Raw genomic sequence first — 16,339 nt, 5'->3', positions numbered from 1 at the left:
TTTCCTTTGAAAGGAATGTTCAAAAGCTTGGATTTAGACGGCACATCGGCCGACCAGGACTTTAGTCATAGCGCCCTGCGCGCCAAAATGGCGAAACCTGAATTTTTCGCCGCTAACTTAGCTATTTGAAAAGCGGCGTCAGTGATAAAAGAATTAGCTAGCTTTAAAGTCTTAATTCTATCCATAATTTCCTCATATGGAGGTCTCCGTCTGGAGCGAGTCTTCCAGCTCCTCAAACCAGAAAGCAGCTGCAGTAGTTACAGGAATAATGCAGGCAATAGGTTGGAGAAGAAAACCTTGTTGAACAAAAATTTTCTTAAGTAAACCCTCTAACTTCTTATCCATAGGGTCTTTAAAAGCACAACTGTCTTCAATTGGTATGGTTGTGCGTTTAGCAAGTGTAGAAATAGCCCCCTCCACCTTAGGGACCTTCTGCCACGAGTCCCGCACAGGGTCAGGTATGGGGAACATTTTCTTAAAAACAGGAGGGGGAGCAAAGGGAACACCTGCTCTATCCCACTCCCTAGTAACGATATCCGCAGTCCTCTTAGGGACCGGAAACGTATCCGTGTAAACCGGGACCTCTAGGTACTTGTCCATTTTACACAATTTCTCTGGGATCACCAAAGGGTTGCAGTCATCCAGAGTAGCTAATACCTCCCTAAGCAAAACGTGGAGGTGTTCTAGTTTAAATTTAAAAGCCAATGTATCAGAATCTGTCTGAGGAGGGACCCTTCCTGAATCAGAGACTTCTCCCTCAGATATCAAATCCCTCGCTCCCACTTCAGAGTGTTGTGAGGCTATATCAGATACGGCTACCAAAGCGTCAGAATGCTCATAATCTGTTCTTAAAACAGAGCTATCACGCTTTGCAGGTAACACGGGCAGTTTAGATAAGAAGACTGCAAGAGAATTATCCATGACTGCCGCTAAGTCTTGTAATGTAAAAGTGTTAAGACGCACTAGAGGTACTAGGCGTCGCTTGCGCGGGCGTAACTGGTTGTGACACTTGGGGAGAGGCAGACGGGCTACCCTCGTTACCTTCAGTCTGAGAATCATCTTGGGCCAAATTTTTAAGTGTAACAATATGATCTTTAAAGTGTATAGACATATCAGTACAAGTGGGACACATTCTGAGAGGGGGTTCCACCATGGCTTCTAAACACATTGAACAAGGATTTTCCTTAGTGTCAGACATGTTTAATAGACTATATATATATATATATATATATATATATATATATATATATATATATATATATATACACAGGTTTGGAATCACTTTAATCAAATAAAAAAAAACACAATTTGAAAAAAACGTTACTGTGCCTTTAAGAAATAAAAAGAGCACACAATTTTACAAAACAATGAAAAATGCAGCAATTCTCCTGAAATTTTCACAGTATGTACCTAAATAAGCCTTAATAAGATTGCACCACAAGTTTCAAAACGATTAACCCCTTAATGCCAAAACCGGAGCAGCCTAAAGCCAACACCCGGTTAAAAACAGTACAGCACCTTGCCACAGCCTTGCTGTGGCCCTACCTGCCCTTAGGGATCTGATTTGGGGGAATATAGCTTCTATCAGGCCCTCAAACAGCAGCAGGACCCTCCATGTGAATCAGCATGAACTTGTCTGCAAATTCTAACTGCGCATCTGAGGCGCGAAATTAGGCCCCTCCCACTCTACTCCGGAGTTGTGAGGCCTAGTAAAACACTCTTAAGTGACTAAAAACCAGCCATGTGGGTAATAACCCCAGAAAAAAAACCAAAAGGCCTCTCAAAGTGTCTACAAACGATATTTTTCTTGAATAAACAATCGATTGCCCTGAATCAGTGTCAACCAGCATAATTAGCCCTGTTATGTAAGCATTCAATTCCTTACTAAGTCTGTGAACATAGCTTACCCTCCCCTCATGGGGATATTGTCAGTCTCTTCTAGCATTATCTCAGTCTTGTCTAGAAATAAATGACTGAACATACCTCATTGCAGATTACCCTGCAAACCGTTCCCCCCAACTGAAGTTTTCTGGTACTTCTCAGTCCTGAGTGGGAACAGCAGTGGATTTTAGTTACAACATGCTAAAATCATTTTCCTCTCAGCAGAAATCTTCATCACTTTTCTGCTAGAGAGTAAATAGTACAAACCGGTACCATTTAAAATAACAAACATTTGATTGAAGATAATAAAAACTACAATTCTAACACCACATTCACTTTACCCTCCCGTAGAGAGACCCTAGTGCTTAGAGCCGGCAAAGAGAATGACTGGGGGGTGGAGCTAGAGGGGGAGCTATATGGACAGCTTTGCTGTGTGCTCTCTTTGCCACTTCCTGTAGGGAATGAGAATATCCCACAAGTAAAAGATGAATCCGTGGACTGGATACACCTTGCAAGAGAAATAGCATACTTGAATCATTAAAGAGAAAAATTTGTGTTTAGTGTCCCTTTAACACTGCATAGGCTAGTTTGTTGTAGTGATTAACCCTGTACAGGAATAATAATCAATTAGTGGTGGGCTATCAAGGGAAGGAAGGCAGCTACTAAATTTATGTTTTGGGTCGCTACACAATATACTGTGCACAGATAATACTATTACATATAATGATGTCAGGTGTACACAATATACAGTGCACAGCTAGTACTATTACATACAGTGATGTCTGGTGTACACAATATACTGTGCACAGCTAGTACTACTACATACAGTGATGTCAGGTGTACACAATATACAGTGCACATTAGTACTATTACATACAGTGATGTCAGGTGTACACAATATACTGTGCACAGCTAGTACTAATACATACAGTGATGTCAGGTGTACACAATATACAGTGCACAGCTAGTACTATTACATACAGTGATGTCTGGTGTACACAATATACTGTGCACAGCTAGTACTATTACATACAGTGATGTCAGGTATACACAATATACAGTGCACAGCTAGTACTATTACATACAGTGATGTCAGGTGTACACAATATACAGTGCACAGCTAGTACTACTACATACAGTAATGTCAGGTATACACAATATACAGTGCACAGCTAGTACTACTACATACAGTGATGTCAGGTGTACACAATATACAGTGCACAGCTAGTACTACTACATACAGTGATGTCAGGTGTACACAATATACAGTGCACAGCTAGTACTATTACATACAGTGATGTCTGGTGTACACAATATACAGTGCACAGCTAGTACTATTACATACAGAGATGTCAGGTGTACACAATATACAGTGCACAGCTAGTACTATTACATTCAGAGATGTCAGGTGTACACAATATACAGTGCACAGCTAGTACTATTACATATGGTGTCAGGTGTACACAATATACTGTGCACAGCTAGTACTATTACATACAGTGATGTCAGGTGTACACAATATACAGTGCACAGCTAGTACTATTACATACAGTGATGTCAGGTGTACACAATATACAGTGCACAGCTAGTACTATTACATACAGTGATGTCAGGTGTATACAATATACAGTGCACAGCTAGTACTATTACATACAGTGATGTCAGGTGTACACAATATACAGTGCACAGCTAGTACTATTACATACAGTGATGTCAGGTGTACACAATATACTGTGCACAGCTAGTACTATTACATACAGTGATGTCAGGTGTACACAATATACAGTGCACAGCTAATACTAATACATACAGTGAGGTCAGGTGTACACAATATACTGTGCACAGCTAGTACTATTACATACAGTGATGTCAGGTGTACACAATATACAGTACACAGCTAGTACTATTACATACAGTGATGTCAGGTGTACACAATATACAGTGCACAGCTAATACTATTACATACAGTGATGTCAGGTGTACACAATATACAGTGTGAAGTTGGTACAATTTCAGCCAGTGATGTCAGGAGCTTTGTTTCCTGAGTAAGATGTCCCTTTAAAAAGCTTTTAAGTTAAACTCGATGACACTTTAAATCTTACAATAAGTCTTTATAATAATAATTTTAAAAAAATCCCAGAAGAATAACTTTGTTTCACCTTCTGCGTTGAGGTTTTGTTAGTGTAAATTTTCCTGCAGGTCAGTTTGAAATTAAATTACATTTTATATGAAGCAGTTACACTAAATCAACAGCTCAATTGTGTTGATTAACTGGAGCCATTTTAAAGTATTTTTTAAGGTTTTATAATATATTGAAGCAGTTGAAAATTGCATTGCAAATTACCTGGAGAAACAACAACAACAACAACAACAAAAACGACATTTTGTTACGTTTTTTAAAATGTCTTTTGAATAAATTTGTTTCCTTTGCTCTTGGTCTAAAAAAAGGGGAGGATTGCCAACAAGAACATCTTATATTCAGCTTTGTAGACCGGTAAAGGCTAGAGTGGCGGAGTTGAAAAATATCATCAATGCACTGCTGCTTTGCAGCGCTGCTCCGTATTTGACTGTTCTCTTCAAACAGCGCTTCATTCTGGCTGCACTAGGTTAAGGAAAATTTACACAGTGCAGCCAGAGCACATTGCTGTTTGAAGAGAACAGTCTAATGTGCAGGAGCGCTGCAAAGCAAAAGCGCTAACAGTTTCTGCATTGGTTTCGTTCTTTCTACAGAACTGCTACATTTTCAGCGATGACATCTCAGATAACTGCATGTTCTGTCTTGGGAATAAAAACACAGAATTTGTTTCAAATGACTTGTTATACCTGCTGCATACCATTTAAATGAGCTGATCCATCAGGAAATGGAGACCTGCTCATATTATCTCTCTCTTTAAACAAAGGTATTGAAATGCTAAATTATGTCTGGGTGTTCAATGAGAAGAGACAGCTATTTCAGATGGGGGAAAAAAATCTCTAACTAGGGGCTTCATATAAGCTGCCATCTCCTGTGTACACAGCATTTCTACACAGAATACTGCAGTGGTTTAAACTGGCATGTCAAATGAAAAAATAAAAAAGGTAAAAGAGTAATTTGCAAACAAATTAATACACTCCAGCACATTTATTCTTGTTCTTTTGTATGTCTTCTGTTTTTGCAATTTGGCACTGTGTAACCTGTATTTTTCTTTTGTTACTAAAATATTATACTGTCCTTGGACAAATCTTAATTCACACAGATATAAGGTTAACGTCACATGACCTAATTGTTAGTCGTGTGAGTTGTTGATTTCCCAAGACACCCTTATTCAAAAGTCTTGGTGGTGGCAGTAACATTAATCTGGGTTGGTGTAGGCAGGATTTGGGGGTTAATTTTGTGTCCCTTTAGGTCCTTGTAGAGACAAAGGTGTAAGGGAACGCGGCTGAGTGCTATTAACCAATTCATGCCCACACTCACCCCATAGTCACGGCTGTGCAGATAGTCCAGTATTAAATTACAAACTTCTTTTAAGTGTATTAGAATCTAATTGTAAAACAATTATTATTTGATCTAATTGTAAACCAAGTATTATTTAATATCAGTCCTAGCAGCTTTAGTTCCTAAGTTATGTTATATAATTATGTATGCAAATGTATTCTTATTAGCATGGTGGTATTTTTTTTCCAAAAATGTGGCAACTCCAAAGTCTGACACCTCTTAGTCCCACGCCTTACATTACATGACTCCATTCCAGCATCTCTCAGTCCCATACCTTACATTACATGACGCCATTCCAGCACCTCTCAGTCCCAAACCTTACACTACATGACTCCATTCCAGCATCTCTTAGTCCCACACCTTACATTATATGACTCCAGTCCAGCACCTCCAGTCAGGTACCTGTCACACATGATTATATCATTCCAGTCCGGTACCTGTCACACATGATTATATGACTCCAGTTCGGTAACTGTCACATATTATAAGACTCCAGTCCAGTACCTGTTACACATGATTATATAACTCCAGTCCGGTACCTGTCATACATGATTAAAAGACTCCAGTCCGGTACTTGTCACATATGATTATGAAACACCAGTCCGGTACCTGTCACACATGATTATAAGACTCCAGTCCGGTACCTGTTACACATTATAAGACTCCAGTCCGGAACCTGTCACACATGATTATAAGACTCCAGTCCGGTACCTGCCACACATGATTATATAACTCCAGTCCGGTACCTGTCACACATTATAAGACTCCAGTCCGGAACCTGTCACACATTATAAGACTCCAGTCCGGTACCTGTCATACATGATTATAAGACTCCAGTCCGGTACCTGTCACATATGATTATGAAACTCCAGTCCGGTACCTGTCACACATGATTATAAGACTCCAGTCCGGTACCTGTCACATATGATTATGAAACTCCAGTCCGGTACCTGTCACACATAATTATAAGACTCCAGTCCAGTACCTGTCACACATAATAAGACTCCAGTCCGGTACTTGTCACATATGATTATAAAACTCCAGTCTGGTACCTGTCACATATGATTATTTGACTCCAGTCCGGTACCTATCACACATAAGACTCCAGTACGGTACATGTCACACATGATTATAAGACTCCAGTCCGGTACCTGTCACATATGATTATGAAACTCCAGTCCGGTACCTGTCACACATAATTATAAGACTCCAGTACCTGTCACACATAATAAGACTCCAGTCCGGTACCTGTCACACATGATTATAAGACTCCAGTCCGGTACCTGTCACACATGATTATAAGACTCCAGTCTGGTACCTGTCACACATGATTATAAGACTCCAGTCTGGTACCTGTCACACATGATTATAAGACTCCAGTCTGGTACCTGTCACACATGATTATAAGACTCCAGTCTGGTACCTGTCACACATGATTATAAGACTCCAGTCCGGTACCTGTTATACATGATTATAAGACTCCAGTCCGGTACCTGTCACATATGATTATGAAACTCCAGTCCGGTACCTGTCACACATGATTATAAGACCCCAGTCCGGTACTTGTCACATATAATCATATGTGACAGGTACCGGACTGGAGTTTTATAATCATATGTGACAAGTACCGGACTGGAGTCTTATAATCATGTGTGACAGGTACCAGACTGGAGTCTTATAATCATGTGTGACAGGTATCAGACTGGAGTTTTATAATCATATGTGACAAGTACCAGACTGGAGTCTTATAATCATATGTGACAGGTACCGGACTGGAGTTTTATAATCATAAGACTCCAGTCTGGTACTTGTCACATATGATTATAAGACTCCAGTCTGGTACCTGTCACACATAATAAGACTCCAGTCCGGTACTTGTCACACATGATTATAAGACTCCAGTCCGGTACCTGTCACACATAATAAGACTCCAGTCCGGTACCTGTCACACATAATTATAAGACTCCAGTCCGGTACCTGTCACACATGATTATAAGACTCCAGTCCGGTACCTGTCACACATGATTATAAGACTCCAGTCTGGTACCTGTCACACATAATTATAAGACTCCAGTCTGGTACCAGTCACACATAATTATAAGACTCCAGTCTGGTACCAGTCACACATAATTATAAGACTCCAGTCTGGTACCTGTCACACATAATTATAAGACTCCAGTCTGGTACCTGTCACACATAATTATAAGACTCCAGTCCAGTACCTGTCACACATAATTATAAGACTCCAGTCCGGTACCTGTCACACATAATTATAAGACTCCAGTCCAGTACCTGTCACACATAATTATAAGACTCCAGTCCAGTACCTGTCACACATAATTATAAGACTCCAGTCCAGTACCTGTCACACATAATTATAAGACTCCAGTCCAGTACCTGTCACACATAATTATAAGACTCCAGTCCAGTACCTGCCACACATTATAATACTCCAGTCCGGTACCTGTCACACATGATTATAAGACTCCAGTCCAGTACCTGTTATACATGATTATAAGACTCCAGTCCGGTACCTGTCACATATGATTATGAAACTCCAGTCCGGTACCTGTCATACATGATTATAAGACTCCAGTCCGGTACTTGTCACATATGATTTTGAAACACCAGTCCGGTACCTGTCACACATTATTATATAACTCCAGTCCGGTACCTGTCACACATTATAAGACTCCAGTCCGGAACCTGTCACACATGATTATAAGACTCCAGTCCGGTACCTGTCACACATGATTATATAACTCCAGTCCGGTACCTGTCACACATTATAAGACTCCAGTCCGGAACCTGTCACACATTATAAGACTCCAGTCCGGTACCTGTCATACATGATTATAAGACTCCAGTCCGGTACCTGTCACATATGATTATGAAACTCCAGTCCGGTACCTGTCACACATGATTATAAGACTCCAGTCCGGTACCTGTCACATATGATTATGAAACTCCAGTCCGGTACCTGTCACACATAATTATAAGACTCCAGTCCAGTACCTGTCACACATAATAAGACTCCAGTCCGGTACTTGTCACATATGATTATAAAACTCCAGTCTGGTACCTGTCACATATGATTATTTGACTCCAGTCCGGTACCTATCACACATAAGACTCCAGTACGGTACATGTCACACATGATTATAAGACTCCAGTCCGGTACCTGTCACATATGATTATGAAACTCCAGTCCGGTACCTGTCACACATAATTATAAGACTCCAGTACCTGTCACACATAATAAGACTCCAGTCCGGTACCTGTCACACATGATTATAAGACTCCAGTCCGGAACCTGTCACACATAATAAGACTCCAGTCCGGTACCTGTCACACATGATTATAAGACTCCAGTCCGGTACCTGTCACACATGATTATAAGACTCCAGTCTGGTACCTGTCACACATGATTATAAGACTCCAGTCTGGTACCTGTCACACATGATTATAAGACTCCAGTCTGGTACCTGTCACACATGATTATAAGACTCCAGTCCGGTACCTGTTATACATAATTATAAGACTCCAGTCCGGTACCTGTTATACATGATTATAAGACTCCAGTCCGGTACCTGTCACATATGATTATGAAACTCCAGTCCGGTACCTGTCACACATGATTATAAGACCCCAGTCCGGTACTTGTCACATATAATCATATGTGACAGGTACCGGACTGGAGTTTTATAATCATATGTGACAAGTACCGGACTGGAGTCTTATAATCATGTGTGATAGGTACCAGACTGGAGTCTTATAATCATGTGTGACAGGTATCAGACTGGAGTCTTATAATCATATGTGACAGGTACCGGACTGGAGTTTTATAATCATATGTGACAAGTACCAGACTGGAGTCTTATAATCATATGTGACAGGTACCGGACTGGAGTTTTATAATCATAAGACTCCAGTCTGGTACTTGTCACATATGATTATAAGACTCCAGTCTGGTACCTGTCACACATAATAAGACTCCAGTCCGGTACTTGTCACACATGATTATAAGACTCCAGTCTGGTACCTGTCACACATAATAAGACTCCAGTCCGGTACCTGTCACACATAATTATAAGACTCCAGTCCGGTACCTGTCACACATGATTATAAGACTCCAGTCCGGTACCTGTCACACATGATTATAAGACTCCAGTCTGGTACCTGTCACACATAATTATAAGACTCCAGTCTGGTACCAGTCACACATAATTATAAGACTCCAGTCTGGTACCAGTCACACATAATTATAAGACTCCAGTCTGGTACCTGTCACACATAATTATAAGACTCCAGTCTGGTACCTGTCACACATAATTATAAGACTCCAGTCTGGTACCTGTCACACATAATTATAAGACTCCAGTCCAGTACCTGTCACACATAATTATAAGACTCCAGTCCAGTACCTGTCACACATAATTATAAGACTCCAGTCCAGTACCTGTCACACATAATTATAAGACTCCAGTCCAGTACCTGTCACACATAATTATAAGACTCCAGTCCAGTACCTGTCACACATAATTATAAGACTCCAGTCCAGTACCTGCCACACATTATAATACTCCAGTCCGGTACCTGTCACACATGATTATAATACTCCAGTCCAGTACCTGTCACACATGATTATAAGACTCCAGTCCAGTACCTGTCACACATGATTATAAGACTCCAGTCCGGTACCTGTCATACATGATTATAAGACTCCAGTCCGGTAACTGTCACACATGATTATAAGACTCCAATCCGGTACCTGTCACACATTATAAGAATCCAGTCCGGTATGACAGAGCTCTAGCATAAAACGATTCAGGTCGGTTTACCTCATAGCTGGGACAACAACTGGAGCTTCCGCTGTATGCAAAACCAGACGAGTCTAAATGTGCAAACTGACGTTGTCTCTAGGCTCGAACTAATAAAAGGCTTTTGACAGATTTCCAATTTCTTTAAATGTATTATAAGTTGCGATTTATACGTCACTAACAGAATTCGTTGGCTAAAGTGAAATAATGATCGTTTGTGTAACCCCCTGCCGTAGGCTAATGGTACAGTCTCTTGCCCAGTGCTGATTGGCTAAAACAGGAAATAGGAAGCCATGTGACACGACCACAGCGTTTAAGGCTATGGAGTAAAGCGGCATGCTCATTGGCTCGTGATGATCAAGGGCGTGGCCTAAATGTTTAGCATTTAACAGGGGCGATGTGAGAGTTTACTTTTCAGTGACGTCGGCGGGTGGGCCGGGTTTTCGCAATTAACAAATTAATTTGTGTGGTGTTAGTAGCCGATTTGAGTGGGCGTGGCCTGTAGTCTAAATAGCCTCTTAGTCTGAAAGATTGACAGTGGAAGTGGCTATTAGAGGAGGTGAGTGGGCGTTATAAACAGTATGTAGCGTCATGTAAGTGGGAGTGGCTTGCAGTAATTGATGTGTGCTAGATGATTGACAGGCGGTGGCAGTATTGTCTGTTATTTGGTACCTATTGCATCTGAACACTAAGTTATCTGCGTGTTAACCCCTTAATGACCACATCACTTTTCCATTTTCTGTCCGTTTGGGACCAAGGCTATTTTTACATTTTTGCGGTGTTTGTGTTTAGCTGTAATTTTCCCCTTACTCATTTACTGTACCCACACATATTATATACCGTGTTTCTCGCCATTAAATTAACTTTCTAAAAATACCATTATTTTCATCATATCTTATAATTTACTATAAAAAAAAGTATAAAATATGAGGAAAAAAGGGAAAAAAAACACACTTTTTTTAACTTTGACCCCCAAAATCTGTTACACATCTACAACCACCAAAAAAAAACATGCTAAATAGTTTCTAAATTTTGTCCTGAGTTTAGAAATACCCAATGTTTACATGTTCTTTGCTTTTTTTGAAAGCTATAGGGCCATAAATACAAGTAGCACTTTGCTATTTCCAAACCACTTTTTTTCAAAATTAGCGCTAGTTACATTAGAACACTGATATCTTTCAGGAATCCCCGAATATCAATTGACATATATATTTTTTTTTAGAAGACATCCCAAAGTATTGATCTAGGCCAATTTTGGTATATTTCATGCCACCATTTCACCGCCAAATGCGATCAAATACAAAATATCGTTCACTTTTTCACAAATTTTTTCACAAACTTTCGGTTTCTCACTGAAATAATTTACAAACAGCTTGTGCAATTATGGCATAAATGGTTGTAAATGCTTCTCTGGGATCCCCTTTGTTCAGAAATAGCAGGCTTATATGGCTTTGGTGTTGCTTTTTGGTAATTAGAAGGCCGCTAAATGCCGCTGCGCACCACACGTGTATTATGCCCAGCAGTGCAGGGGTTAATTAGGGAGCTTGTAGGGAGCTTGTATGGTTAATTTTAGCTTTAGTGTAGTGTAGTAGACAACCCAAAGTAATGATCTAGGCCCATTTTGGTATATTTCATGCCACCATTTCACCGCCAAATGCGATCAAATAAAAAAAAAACGTTAAATTTTTCACAATTTTAGGTTTCTCACTGAAATCATGTACAAACAGCTTGTGCAATTATGGCACAAATGGTTGTAAATGCTTCTCTGGGATCCCCTTTGTTCAGAAATAGCAGATATATATGACTTTGGCGTTGCTTTCTGGTAATTAGAAGGCCGCAAAATGCTGCTGCGCATCACACGTGTATTATGGCTAGCAGTGAAGGGGTTAATTAGGAAGTTTGTAGGGAGCTTGCAGGGTTAATTTTAGCTTTAGTGTAGAGATCAGCCTCCCACCTGACACATCAGACCCCCTGATCCCTCCCAAACAGCTCCCTTCCCTCCCCCACCCCACAATTGTCCCCGCCATCTTAAGTACTGGCAGAAAGTCTGCCAGTACTAAAATAAAAGCTTTTTGGGGGGTTTAGGTTTTTTTTTTAAAAAAAAATAATAATTATTCTGCTGTATAGGACCCCCCTTAGCCTCCAACCTCCCTGATCCCCCCCAAAACAGCTTTGTAACCTTCCCTATCTGCCTTATTGGGGCCATCTTGGGTACTGGCAGCTGTCTGCCAGTACCCAGCTTACACAAAAAAGTGCTTTTTTTTCTTAGTTTTTTTTTTCTGTAGTGTAGCTTCCCCAAACCCCCCCCCCCCACCACCACAAACCCCAACCACCTCATTGATCGTTTTTTTTTTTCCAGTTATTTTAAACTGATTGCACCTTTTTCTGTAGTGTAGCGGTTCCCACCCGCTCCCTCCCCGTGCACGCGCCCGCCCCCGCCCTCCCGTGCACGCGCGCGCGTCCGTGCGCGCCCCCGGGCATCCCCGCCCACGATCCCGCCCCCCTCCACATCTCCAGGGCCATCGATGGCCGCCACCCGCCTCCCGGTAATGCTCCCACCCACCAACGAAGGAAGCCACCGATCTCCGGTGCAGAGAGGGCCACAGAGTGGCTCTCTCTGCATCGGATGGCTTCAAAAGGTTATTGCAGGATGCCTCCATATCGAGGCATCACTGCAATAACCGGAAAGCAGCTGGAAGCAAACAGGATCGCTTCCAGCTGCTTTCCACACCGAGGACGTGCAGGGTACGTCCTCAGGCATTAACTGCCTTTTTTTTGAGGACGTACCCTGCACGTCCTCGGTCGTTAAGGGGTTAAAGAGACACTAAACCCAAATTAGTTTTTTCATGATTCAGATAGAGCAGCAATTTCAAGCAACTTTATAATTTACTCCTAATATCAATTTTTCTTTGTTCTCTTGCTATCTTTATTTAAAAAGCAGGAATCTAAACTATGGAGCCGACCCGTTTTTGGTTCAGACCCTGGATATCGCTTGCTGATCGGTGGCTACATTTAGTAACCAATCATCAAGCACAACCCAGGTGCTGAACCAAAAAAAGGGCCGGCTTCTAAGCTTACTACATTCTTGCTTTTCAAATAAAGATAGCAAGAGATTGAAGAAAAATGGATAATAGGAGTAAATTAGAAAGTTGCTTAAAATGTCATACTCTATCTGAATCATAAAATAAAAAAATTGGGTTCAGTGTCCCTTTAACTTTATACATTTCATCTGGTATAACAAGTCACTGAAAACCCATTAAAGGGACATTAAACACTAAATACATGCTAGATAGAATGATGCATTCAAATAAAAGATTAGTCCATGACTAACATGTAGATGTATTTTTGAAAGTTGTATTAGTTGTTTAAAAAGTGACAAAATAATTGTAAAGTTTTAGTGTCTATAAAACACTGGGAGCTGCCATGTTGTAACTTGTGTTACCTTCTCTGCTGTGGTCAATTAGGGTCAGTTATAAATAGGTCACTAGAGTGTGCAGCCAATGGTTGTGCTGGATTTAACAGTGTTCTGCACTTCCATTTCTAACAGGAACTGAAAAGCTCACAATTTCAGAATGGAATTACAGGCAAAGAGGACAAAATAAATAATGAAAGTATATTGCAGAGTTGTTTTATTATATACAATTTATCCTTTTATATTACCATCTCAAAGTGTTTAATGTCCCTTTAAGAGTAATCAAGTTTTACAGCGCAAATACCAATGTCAGCAGGCCTATTGTTCTGTGAGGCAATTACTGCCACAGTTATCATCTAACAGCCTCCCATCTTATTTTAAAAAGAGGCCTCTCCAATTACAAGAGTGGTGACTTGTCCCATACATGCTTTTTTTTAAAATTATTTTTATTTGGGCATAAAAAAACACTTTTGGCACATTTTTTAAATGCATTAGTGGCTTTTCACAGTAGTTACTTTAGCAGTTAGAAAACCTGTTAATCAAAGCCACCAAGACATTTTTTAGTCTACATCTGGGTTTTTATTATTATTTTAGATGCATTGTAACATCAACATTAAACTTTAATCAGGGCATATGAATAGACCGGTCCGGTCGCCAATGGCGACCTAAATTTCTTGCGGGCAAGTAAAATTTTTAAGTTACCAGCTCGAGCGGCGACCTGACATTTTAAGGGGGATATAAGAAGCAATAATAAAAAATGTAAATTTGCCTTTCAAATATGCGCACACAAGGGAAAGGAGGGTAGAAAGGGGAGGTTCTTTCTGTTAAATGCATTCAAAGACCTCCCCTTATCTTCATGGCTCTTGGTCTCTTCCTTGTCAGTTGCTACTTCCCACCCCTAAGGTTGTCTGCGCGGGAAGACATCCTGCTAGAGCGGTGAGTGTTTCTTCTCTGTGTGTGTATTAATGAAGTATGGGTTAAAGTGACTATATAGTTATGGTAGGCAGCTTGCTCATGTACATTATGCCGACGTACTCCAGGGTCCTCTGCAGAACTGCAGCACAATGTACATGAGCAAGCTGCCTACTATAACAATATAGAGCACTGCACAATTTTTCTGGACGCTACTTTTGCTTCAAAAACTGATTTTACCAATTCGTAGAGAACATACCATCTCCATGCACCCATTCAAATCTGCTAGCGCGGCACTGACAGTTGCGCTAGTAGTTGAAAGGCAGCCGGGCAGAAAGGGGGGAAAAAAGTGTTTTTAACATGCTCGTTATGTCAAAGCTCTATAGGTTGAAGGGTGGCAGCATTAAATATACTTAGTCAATCGTGACCCCACATATACTGAAGTAAAAAAAAAACAGCTCAATTATATCTCTTTTTTTTTTTTTACCCTTAGTGTAAAATAAGTCAAGATGGTACATACAGTATTACAAAGATAGTATCCCTGTTTTTTTGTAGTTGGTGATAGAAAAATATTTTCTAAAGTTAAATCCTTTTTATTAATACTCAAGTCCCAAGTAGTAAGCAGCTTGCAAAGCATTCAAATTGGGACCTCTGTCTGCATTGCTTTGTGAGATTACAATAACACTATTTATATTGCCTGTTTAAATAAGATATATACACACTACATGCAGATATACACGGGCGACTAAAGTTTCTTGCGGGCTGGTAAGTTTTGTGATTTACTTGCCCGGTGGGCGAGGGCAGTTTTCGTGTATTCATAGGCCCTGTTTAATGATTCTAATTTGCTTAATTCTCTTAATATCCTTAGTTGAAAAGCATACTTAGGTAGGTATAGGAGCAATAAGGCACTACTGGGAGCTAGCTGTTGATTGGTGGCTGCACATATATGCCCTTGTCATTGGCTCACCTGATGTGTTCAGCTAGTTACCAGTAGTGCATTGCTGTTCCTTCTACAAAGGATACTAAATGAACAAAAAGAAATTGATAATAGAAGGAAATCTCTTCAGATAGAGCAGCATTTTTTAATCAACTTTATAATTTACTCCTTTTATCATTTTTTCTTCATTCTCTTGCTATCTTTATTTGAAAAAGCAGGAATGTAAGCTTAAGAGCTGGCCCAGTTTTGGTTCAGCACCTGGATAGTGCTTGCTGATTGGTGGCTAAATGTATCCTCCAACCAGCAAGCGCTACCCAGGTGCTGAAACAAAAATGGGCTGGCTCTTAAAGGGACAATCTAGTCCAAATTAAACTTTCATAATTCAGATAGGGCATGCCATTTTAAACAACTTTCCAATTTACTTTTATCACCTAGTTTGCTTTGTTCTCTTGGTATTCTTAGTTGAAAGCTAAACCTAGGAGGTTCATATGCTAATTTCTTAGACCTTGAAGGTCGCCTCTTATCTGAATGCATTTTGACAGTTTTTCACCACTAGAGGGTGTTAGTTCATGTGTGTCATATAGATAACACTCGGCTAGATTTAGAGTTCTGCGGCCAAAGGGGTGCGTTAGCTACGCGTGCTTTTTTTCTCCTGCACCTTTTAAATACCGCTGGTATTTAGAGTTCACAGAATGGCTGCGTTAGGCTCCAAAAAGGTAGCGTACAGGCATATTTACCGCCACTGCAACTCTAGATACCAGCGTTGCTTACGGACGCGGCCAGCTTAAAAAACGTGCTCGTGCACGATTCCCCCATAGAAAACAATGGGGCTGTTTGAGCTGAAAAAAAACCTAATACCTGCAAAAAAGCAGCGTTCAGCTCCTAACGCAGCCCCATTGTTT

The 16,339-nt window shown here is 40.5% G+C and overlaps 1 protein-coding gene across 4 annotated transcripts in view; it reads right to left on the bottom strand.

Annotated features, from left to right (window-relative positions):
* LOC128660066 (zinc finger BED domain-containing protein 6) overlaps positions 1-10,424 on the bottom strand; it is a 45,558-nt gene extending 35,134 nt beyond the window's left edge. Inside the window, exon 1 of one of the 4 annotated variants that reach the window (XM_053713666.1) lies at positions 10,198-10,424. The gene's annotated coding sequence lies outside the window, so the exon portion shown is untranslated. Of the gene's footprint in view, positions 1-5,965; positions 5,989-6,102; positions 6,120-10,127 lie in introns of those variants that run through there. The other 3 variants (XM_053713667.1, XM_053713669.1, XM_053713671.1) reach the window with 3 other exon arrangements.
* Between the last annotated feature and the right edge of the window lie 5,915 nt (positions 10,425-16,339).

The sequence above is a fragment of the Bombina bombina genome, chromosome 5 (genome assembly GCF_027579735.1).
Source record: "Bombina bombina isolate aBomBom1 chromosome 5, aBomBom1.pri, whole genome shotgun sequence".
In the NCBI taxonomy this organism is placed as follows: domain Eukaryota; kingdom Metazoa; phylum Chordata; class Amphibia; order Anura; family Bombinatoridae; genus Bombina; species Bombina bombina.
The sequence above is the reverse complement of the archived record's forward strand: the minus strand, read 5'-3'. Positions and strand labels throughout refer to the sequence as shown.